Here is a 9874-nt window from a genome sequence, read left to right on the forward strand (position 1 = left end):
GATCTTCCCCACCCAGGGACTGACCTTGTATCCCTTCTATCTCCTGCATCAGCAAGCAAGTTCTTTACCATTAGCACCACCTGGGAAGCCCATGGTTGGGTAAAATCCTTTAATTGTCCACTGAGGAAGGTACAGTCTGGCTCCTTCTCCTTCGACTGCTGCTTCTGCTTGGAATGAGGAAAAGAGCACAGGAGAGAACTGGACACCACTCTCTCCACCCAGCCCCACACTCCACTCACTCTGGCAACTGTGGGCAAGTCAGAGGGCTCTCTGCTTGACCCCTGCTTCTCTGTCTGTGCAAGGATGGGTAGCTTTCTCTAGAAGACGTGCTCAACTTGACTCCCTTGCTTCTCTGAGTGGGCTTCTCAGACAGTAGCATCAGCCTCACTGGGAGTCTGCAGGAAATGCAGAATCTCACCACTACCCCAGGCCTACAGCCCTCGACTCTGCATTTTAACTGGAGGCCCAGGCGACTGCTGAGTATGCTGGGGTCTGAGGTGCTGCTCTGTCTTCCCAAGCCATTGTGACCGCATCAGGCATCTCGCAAAGGACACCCCAAAACATGCCTGAAAAGACCATCTATAGATATCAAGACTTGGGGGGCAGACCAGGGCAGGACGTGGGAGAAGACCTTTCATAATGTTTTCTTTTTTCAGCTGTTATAAGTCGTTCTGAGACCTCAGAACCTCAGGTCTGTTCTCAGAGACGTTTTCTCAGAGTCATTTGTGAACCCTTTTGCTGCCAGTCACTTCACCCTGAGCAGAGGTGTGAGATGTTTTTCAAGCCCACTGCGAATGTCTGGTAAATTGCTTTTTTTTCCCTGCTGTGTCTCACCAGGGGACACTGTGAAGAAAGCTTTGAAATAGCACATATATTCTTAAATATAAGTAGTCACCCTTCCCAGTCACCTGTTTCTGATGACAACTTAGGAATTAGTTTCTTTAGCAAGCATTAGATATAAGTCACTCCATTCTGGGGAGAAATGACACAGAAAGCTAAGGGCTTTTTTTAAAACCACATACCCATGCGTCAGATTGGCCAAAAGCAGCTTGTTTTCCAAGTGGGACAGAGAGGCCACTCAATGGGCAGGAGCAGAAAAGGGGATTAAGGGAAAGAAGTGTGAATGGCTTGAAAGAGGATGTTTCAAGGGTACATGGGCAGAGGGAGTAGGGCTGACTGTCTGAAACATCTTCCTTAAAAATGTCCTTTGAGAGCATAAAAATTAGAGCAGGAAACTGGTGTTTACAGACTGACCCAAACTCCTAGGATTTCAGCCTTTAGATTATGTCTCTATATACCTATTAATGAAACATGATCTTTTTGCTTTTTGCAAAATTGCTTTTTTGCAAAAAGCAAGTCTTTTCATCCAAAGGAGATCAAGGCCCTGCCTAAAAGGCAGTGTGAAGAAGGAGTTTTGGTCAATGATCCAGATAAGCCAAGGCCAACCTCCCACCTCAACTACCTCTGTACACAAACCGTCATCACAGGCTTCTCCAAAACTATCTGACCCAGGCACAAGCCACGCATGTGACTGGGACTTGGTTTAGCAAACCGCCTGCCTGTGACACCCTCCACTTACTCTATGATGGAGGTTCTCAGCAAGGGGAGGGGGCTGTGAGCTTCCCCCTGGGGATTTGGCAAGGTCTGGAGATATTTTTGGTGTCACAGCCGAGGGAAGGGGTGCAGCTGGCATCTAGTGGCAGAGCTGGCATGCTGCTAAACATCCTACGAGGCACAGGACAGGCTCCATGGCAGAATTATCTGACCCTAAATGTCATCAGTGTTGAGGTTGAGAAGCTCTGTTCTGGGAAGATGGGTTTGCATTCCCATTCGCTGCTCAGCACGGCAGTGTTGAAGGAATCTGGGTCAGAACTTCCTCCCATAGTTTCCTGGGTCACAGGCAAGTCTGTATGAACAGACTCTAGCGCTGAGCTGAGATAGCTCCAGACTCTACCACCAGGTCAGCCACCTCAGCTATGTCACCACAGGGCCTCGTGGGAGGGCAGAACCCCCTCATTTACATGTTAGTCTCCAAGGGGATTTCTGAGGTTTAGCTTTTTCCAATCCTGGTATCTTGGCATAGATGGAGGCCTCTGGGAGGTCAAGAGAAACCCAGGTCGTATTCATTTTGGAAGCTCCAAGTATGAAAATAAAGAAAGGCAGAAACGAGATTACAAAAATACCAATTAATTTTAAATACTTGCATATAAGGAATTACTATTTCTACCCCTGAATAATAGAATGTAATATACTTGTGCTCTTCACAATATAACTACAATATTTATAAAATTCATGTTATTTCAGAGTGCCCTGCAAACAAGATTGTCCTGTAATAGGACACAACCTTATAGGTGGACAGTGAAAGTCTTTTCTTTAGTCTTGTCGGTCTGTAGCTCTAAATATACTTTACTTGGAAAAATATTAAAGATCTAAATGTACAGCTCTTTGAGGCTATGTCATTAGCAGCAAAAGTTCAAAGACAGAAAATAATAGTTAAAACATATAGAAGCTTACCTATGTATGTATGTATCTGTGTAACTATATATTTATGGTCAATGCATATAAATACTGGCTGGCCTAGGTAGTATTCTGAGTTAAGTCAATAATAAATAATATCCTATGTTGTTTTCAATTCCATTTTACAGATGGGAAAACTGAAATGGAGTGAAATCAAGTGATTTGCCAAAGGTTACATACTTTACGAACTTTAGGTATGTTCGTAGAATCAGGTGTGTAAGTAAACTCAGGATTCAGGCTGAGGGAGGTGGACTCTGGAGGCCACACCCTTAAGTCTTGTGATACACAGCCTCTCAAAAGGAAAGACACGGGCTCAAGAAAATGTGCAGAACCATTGAATGGCTTTAGAAAGCATCAGTGTGATTGATGCTAGCAGTACAGGCGCTGGAGTCAGACAGATCTGAATTCAAATCCTGATTCTGATCCTTGTTAGCCATGTGGCCATGGGCTTCGTACTTCATTTAAAGCTGGTTTCCTCTGCTGGAACATGGGCAAGGTGGTCCCCATGTGTCCAGCGAACCTGTGTTGGGATCTGAGAATTAGCACAGGGGTATAACAGGGTACACAGCTGTGTGATAGTAAAACTGAAGCTCAGAGAGAGCAAGTTGGTTGCCCAAGGTCACACAGCAGACTAGTGGCAGGCCTCTGGACACCTGGTCCAGCATTCTTGACACATTAGCAATTCTCAGTTATTTCACATAGCCTGTCTTCTCCATCCCCAAATAGTGTCGTTCTGAAGATTCCCATTTCAGGGCTGCAGAAAGGCTCTGCTTACCTGCAAGTCTGGGCTGTCATACATGGTGGTTCATGCCAAACTGGGTGAAGTTGTTGTTCAGTTGCTAAGTTGTGTCCAACTCCATCACTATCTCCCAGAGTTTGCTCAAATTCATGTCCATTGAGTCAGTGATGTTATCTAACCATCTCATCCTCTATCACCCCCTTCTCCTCTTGCCCTCAATCTTTCCCAGCATCAGAGTCTTTTCCAGTGGGAAATTAGAGATGGCAATTAGAGATGATTCAGTGCAAGAAAAAGTCCAGGCAAAGAAAGCTCAAGCTCCAGGCACGATCCTTGGGTGGCCACTAGGTGGAGCCACACTTCCACATTCAGGGGGCTCTCAAACTGTCTCCAGAGGAGTGATTGAGGAGTCTCACGCGTTCACTCAGTAAATATTGACTCAGTACCTACTCTGTGCTAGGGAGGGTGATACAGCAGTGAACACTGCACTGACAAACCCTGTAATTAGAATCCGATAACTCTCTTTGAATGTCTCGTAACCAGGCAACAACTACATCCTTCTACTCACTCCATCCTTAAGAGGGCTCCAGAGACGGCACGCTTCCACTTCTTATTCAGACATTCACTGGACTTGTCTTCTCCTCCAAGCTCCAGGAGTCCTAAGATGGGTCACCCTCTGGGGAACAAGTCAAACACGGGCGTTCAACTTGACCTGTGTGATGACTGATGTTTGCCAGAGGCTGGCCAGAGGAGCCCAGAACTTGCCTTTAAATGTCTCCAGGACCCTTTAGAGTCGAGTCCTTTCTCTGTTGGCATCCTGAAGCGGAAGATCAAAACCTCTGCCCCACCCACCCGCTCTCTGCTTCTTGTGAGCAACTGGATCCGTTTCCCAATCCTTGTTCTCGTGACAATGGAAATAGGGTCCTGTCTCTGCAGAAACCTCTCGTAATGCCACCAGGTGGGACTTCAGACGAGGGGGGGGGGATGTGACTGATTTCTTTCACCTGGGGCTTTGGTGGCGCGTCCGTCTTCCCAAGGCGGCACGTTCCTGCCTTCCCTTCCAGAAGGGGCTGTGCGGGTGTGAAGGGAGCCACGTAAGAGTGAAGTTAAGACTCAGGCCCTGACCCCATATCTTAGATCAGTCACATCCTTCCTCTGGGTCTCAGTCTTCTCGTCTGTGGTAAATTAAACACAGCCACCAATTCCTTACAGACCCTCCCATCAGGAGATGGTGGCTTTTCCTGCTTCCCCCATCCCTCCTCAGCCGTGCTCTAATCCAAATGGCATCAGCTCCCCCTAGGTTAGCCATACAGTAGCCTCCTGATGGTTTCCTCACATTCACTTGCCCCCCCCCCCCGACCAGGTTAGCCATACAGAAGCCTCCTGAAGGTTTCCCCACATTCACTTGGCCCCCAGCACATGTTCTACACATCAGAGATCAGATGACATGAAAATGTTAAGTTACATGCGCCCTTTATCTGTCGCATGCCCCATGACGGCCCCCAGCCTCCCTTACCACCAGCTGCCAAGACGGTCACCATCTAGCTGCCCCCACCTCTCCACCTGTCTCCTCCTGTGCACTCTGCTCCAGCCTCACGTCTGGGATTGGAACCTCAGGATCGCACAGCTGGTCACCTGGAGAGAAATTTGAGCAGAAATCCAAGGTAGAGCTAGAGTTAGCAAGCTTATGGGATTGAAGTTTCAACTTAAGACAGTGAGGTCTTACCCAGGACCTTCCTTGGACCTGGGAAAAGGGTTTTCTTTCCTAAGAGGTAGAGATGGTGGTGGCATCCAGAACGGAGGGTTTGGTAAAATGCAGTTTTGGTGCAGGCTAAGTGGTCAGAAACCTCAGCTGTCCCTCAGCATCTGGACGGGGAACCAGGTGAGTGAGTCAGCATCAGGCCGCCACAACCACATTCACTGGCACTTCTCAGTTTCCCCTTGACTTTGCACCTCTGGTCCTCCGTTAAGGTGTCAACTCCTCTTGGGGGGAGGACTATGGTATATTCCTCTTTGTAGCTCCCTGTCTCTCAGACAGAGCTCTGCACAAAGACATCAGAGAAAACGGGTTTTTAAAAAATAATAATAATAATTCTAAGCTATTTGTTTATTTATCCAGCTGCATCAGGTGTTAGTTGCCACACATGGGATCTTCATTCTTTGTTGCAGCATGTGGGATCTTTAGTTGCAACATGTGGACTCTTGGTTACAGCCTCTGGGATCTAGTTCCTTGACCAGGGATCAAAATGGGGCCCCCTGTGTTGGGAGAATAGAGTCTTAGCCACGGGACCACCATGGAAATCTCAGAGAAAACATTTTATGAATGTCCTGAGCATCAGTTCTTCCTGCCAGCCCACTGCTAGAAGCAGTGTCTCAGTTTCTCTTCTAAAGAACTCTCCTTTTCCCCACTCTCACCCACATGCTCCATGTAAGAGCTGACTCCCTCCCTGGCTCCAGAGCTGGACACATACTCAGCTCCAACCAAACAAAACATCACCTCCTCCTGACTACAGTGACTGGTTTAGGAGTGGGCAAGTGACCATTTCAGAACCAAGGAGACAAATGAGACAGAAAAGCAGAGTTTATAAAGGCAAGGGCTTTTCTGTTAGGACAGCAAGTAGTACAAGCTGGAAACTGCTGAAGGCCTGGAATTAGCTAAATGCATTGGAAAATAGAGACAGAAAATAGGAAAGAGGTCAAATCCTGATGATATGGGTTAAGCCCCTGGATCCAGCTTGAGTCTGAAGCCATTGCATCCTTGAGTCGTCAGAGCATGTAAATTCCATTTCTTGCCCAAGTCAATTAGAGTTTGGTTATCACCTGCATCTAGAAGAGTTCTGACAGATGAATGAATGAATGAAAAAGTCTACCAGAAAACTTGAGGCATAGAGGAAAGGATTCTGTGCTAAAAGTCAGGATGGTATGTTGCTGTTTACTAACTATGTAACTCGAGGCAAGTTGCCTGAGGTCTGTGGACTTTAGAACTCTGATAATCATTCACTTGGGACTTCCCCGGTGGCTCAGTGGTAAAGAATCTGCCTGCAGTGCAGGATACCCGGGTTCAATCCCTGGGTTGGGAAGATCCCCTGAAGGAGGAAATGGCAACCCACTCTAGTATTCTTGCCTGGAGAATCCCCATGGACAGAGGAGCCTGGCAGGCTTTAGTCCACGGGGTCCAAAGAGTTGGACATGACTGAAGCAACTGAGCAAGCCAGCAAATCATTCATTGATTCAACAAATATTAACAGCATTTATTATGCCAGACACCAAGCTAGGTACTGACTGGCTCTACTGTAGTAACAAAGCCCTGATCGTTCTTATTTTCATGAAAATGAAAAGTTCGGTTCTAGAAAAAATAAAATTGATTGCGTCATGGCAAAATCAAGTTTGCAGTACAGGCCTCTAGCACTTAGTAACTGGTAGCTATTATTATCCTTCCACTCCTTGTCGGCTAACTAATATTGTAGGGTTAGCTATAGAAGGGACAAGAAATAGAGCCTAGTGTAATGGGTGTGGGGGAAGCACGCACTTCACTTCCTTCTCTGGCTTGGGACCAATCAGAAATCATGTTTATGAGCCTGATTATACCCAGCACTGAGCTAAAAGGTGTAATGACAGCCTTGCATGGGCTTGGGTCCAGTCTTCTGGGACCTTTAGCTCTAAGAATAGCCAACATGCTGCCAAGTACATTTTTTTCTGGCCTCTAGCAAAGAGGCTTTTCTGAGTTAAATATGCTCATCAGTGTTCCCAAGAATCAAGCTTAGAAATAGAACTACTTAAGCATGATCTCTTTCAGTTCTTGTTATAAGGAACTAATAATGCCAACTGCAGTCGGATTTTCAATCCTAAAGGGAATTCACAGCTTGGGTTGAAGTGGCAGAATGTCAGATCTAAACACAGTAAAAGAGTGTAAGTTCAGCAGACCCAAGGTAGCTAGAGCCATACTCTACCTTCTATTCTTATTTACTCATTTAACAAATACTTATCAAATACCCACTCTGAACCAGCACCATCATGGAGCAGCAGCTGTCTTATGATAGGGCAGCCCCAGAGTGAATGAATCCAGAGGCAACTACTCAAATACGAGCCCACTCCTGCATACCAGGTGTGTATACCTAAGCCCAGCCAGATGTTAATAAGTCAGTCTTTACTAATAAATCAGCTCATGTGCTCTGGTCTAAATATAGCCCAGGTTCTTGCCTGTTCCCATAATTATTTTAAAATGACCTCAAAGCTTAGTGGTCGGGTACTGAATGCCACTGAACTGTACACTTTAAAATGGTTAAAATGGTAAATTTTATAGTATATTTAACCACAATAAAGAATTATGGAAGGATTAAAAAAAAACTTAAGGGTTTGAAACAACCATTTAACTATGCTCACAGATTCAGGAGAGAGGGGTCAGAATTGGGGGCAAGGCACAGTGGGGAGGGCTCATCTCTACTCCACAGGGTCTGGATCTGAGGTGGAAAAACTCAAAGGCTGAGAGGAGGGGTTAGTGTCTGTGTGCTAGAACCATCTGAAGGCTCTTTCATTTATATGTCTGGCTTGACTCAAAATCTAGGACTGTCTACTGGGGCACCCACATGTGGCCTCTCTGTGTGGTTTGGCTTCCTCACAACATAGTGGCCTCAGGGTACTCAGACTTTTTATATGGCAGCTCAGAACTCCAAACATAAGTGTCTCATGGGGGGAGAAAAGGCAGAACTTTCATCCTATTTATGACCTAACTTTGGAACTTCCGTCATGCTGTATATTGGTCCAAGCAGTCGTAAGCCTATCCAAACTCAAGGCTGGGGTGGATAGAGTTAGAGCCCAGGTTTTGATGGGGGAGCATCAAGAACACATAGTGGAAAAACACGTCTGAAGGAAGATATTGTTGCAGTCATTTCTGAAAAATACAGCCTGTCCTGAAAGTGAAAGTGAAAGTGAAGTCGCTCAGTCGTGTCCGACCCTCAGCGTCCCCATGGACTGCAGCCTACCAGGCTCCTCTGTCCATGGGATTTTCCAGGCAGGAGTACTGGAGTAGGGTGCCATTTCCTTCTCCAGGGGATCTTCCTGACCCAGGGATCGAACCCAGGTCTCCTGCATTGTAGGCAGACGCTTTAACCTCTGAGCCACCAGGGAAGTTGGGCCAAGAGCAGGGCACGTCCCTGGTGATCCAGCAGCTAAGACTCTGTGCTCCCAATGCAGGAAGCCTGGGTTCAATCCCTGGTCAGGGAACTTGATCCCACATTCTGCAACTAAGTGTTCGAATGCAACTAAAGATCCCACATGTCACAACTAGGACCAGGCACAGCCAAATAAGTAAATAAATATAAATAAAAGCTTTTTTTTTTTTTAATAAAATGGACCAAAAGCAAAGAAGCTACAGAGGAATCGGTTTAGAGAAACAGTCCTGGAAGAGATGAACACATACTCAGCCCACCCTAGGGATTCGCATTTCACACCTGAGAGGATCCCTCCCCAGGCTGGGCAAGTTCCAAGGGGGTCCCGCTGAGTGTACAGAGTTCCTGGTGTCTAGTTGTAGTTCTGCCAGTCCCTAACTGAGTGTGATTTCATGGTAGTAAGGTTTTCATTGCTGAATTTCCTCACCTTTAAAATAGAGGGGGAGTTCCCTGTTGGCCTAGTTAGGATTCGGGGCTTTCACTCCTGCAGCCAGGGTTCAATCCCTGGTCAGGGAACTGAGATGCTGCAAGGCACATGGTGCAACCAAAATATTGGAAAAAATTAAATGGAGGTAATTTTTCATCAATATTGTTGCAAAACCAAGCAAACTATTGTATGTGAGGAAAATGTGTTACAAACTGCCCACAAATTGATCCCATATGTGGACAGCCCATTCTGACAATAAAACTGGGGCAGAGCATATGCTGCCGGTTTTCTTTGCCCCCACTCTCTCCATAGCAACCACCCTCCTGTTTTGCTTGCCAGTCTCAGATGTAGGGGAGAGAGATGAAAACTCAGAGGGCAAGTGACAAGACAGTCACACAGCCAAGAAAATGAGCTCTTGAAAATATCTAACTACCTGATGACCTGTCCTGCCAGTTTTTCCCAGCACAAACAGCCTCGTTTCTGCTCCTCACCCTGAACTAGTTTCACAGTGTATTGAAGGTCAGCAGCTACAGAAGCCCATCATGATTTAATTCTTGTAGAGGTAGATAGCAAGTGTCCATAGTGTGTGAAAGTGTTAGTTGGTCAGTCATATCTGACTCTGCAACCCCATGGACTGTAGCCCACCAGGCTCTTCTGTCCATGGGATTCTCCAGGCAAGAATACTGGAGTGGATTGCCATTTCCTCCTCCAGGGGATCTTTCCAACCCAGGGATCAGACCCAGGTTGACCCAGGTCTTTCGCGTTGCAGGCAGATTCTTTACTATCTGAGCCACCAGGGAAGCAAGTGCCCATGATAAGTGCCAATTTGTAGTTGACAGTATCCTAGCTACTTGCTACCTGTGTGGCCTTGGGAAAGACAATATTCCCCCTAAGATCTCCCACAAAGTGTTAAGAAGTTACCAAGTGTACATAAGGCACTTAAAATGGTGCCTCCTGTATATATCAAGCACTTTGTGTTTGCTGCTGCTACAACCACTACCTTGTATTTAGTATATAAGCAACATG

The sequence above is a fragment of the Ovis canadensis genome, chromosome 3 (assembly GCF_042477335.2).
Source record: "Ovis canadensis isolate MfBH-ARS-UI-01 breed Bighorn chromosome 3, ARS-UI_OviCan_v2, whole genome shotgun sequence".
In the NCBI taxonomy this organism is placed as follows: Eukaryota; Metazoa; Chordata; class Mammalia; order Artiodactyla; family Bovidae; genus Ovis; species Ovis canadensis.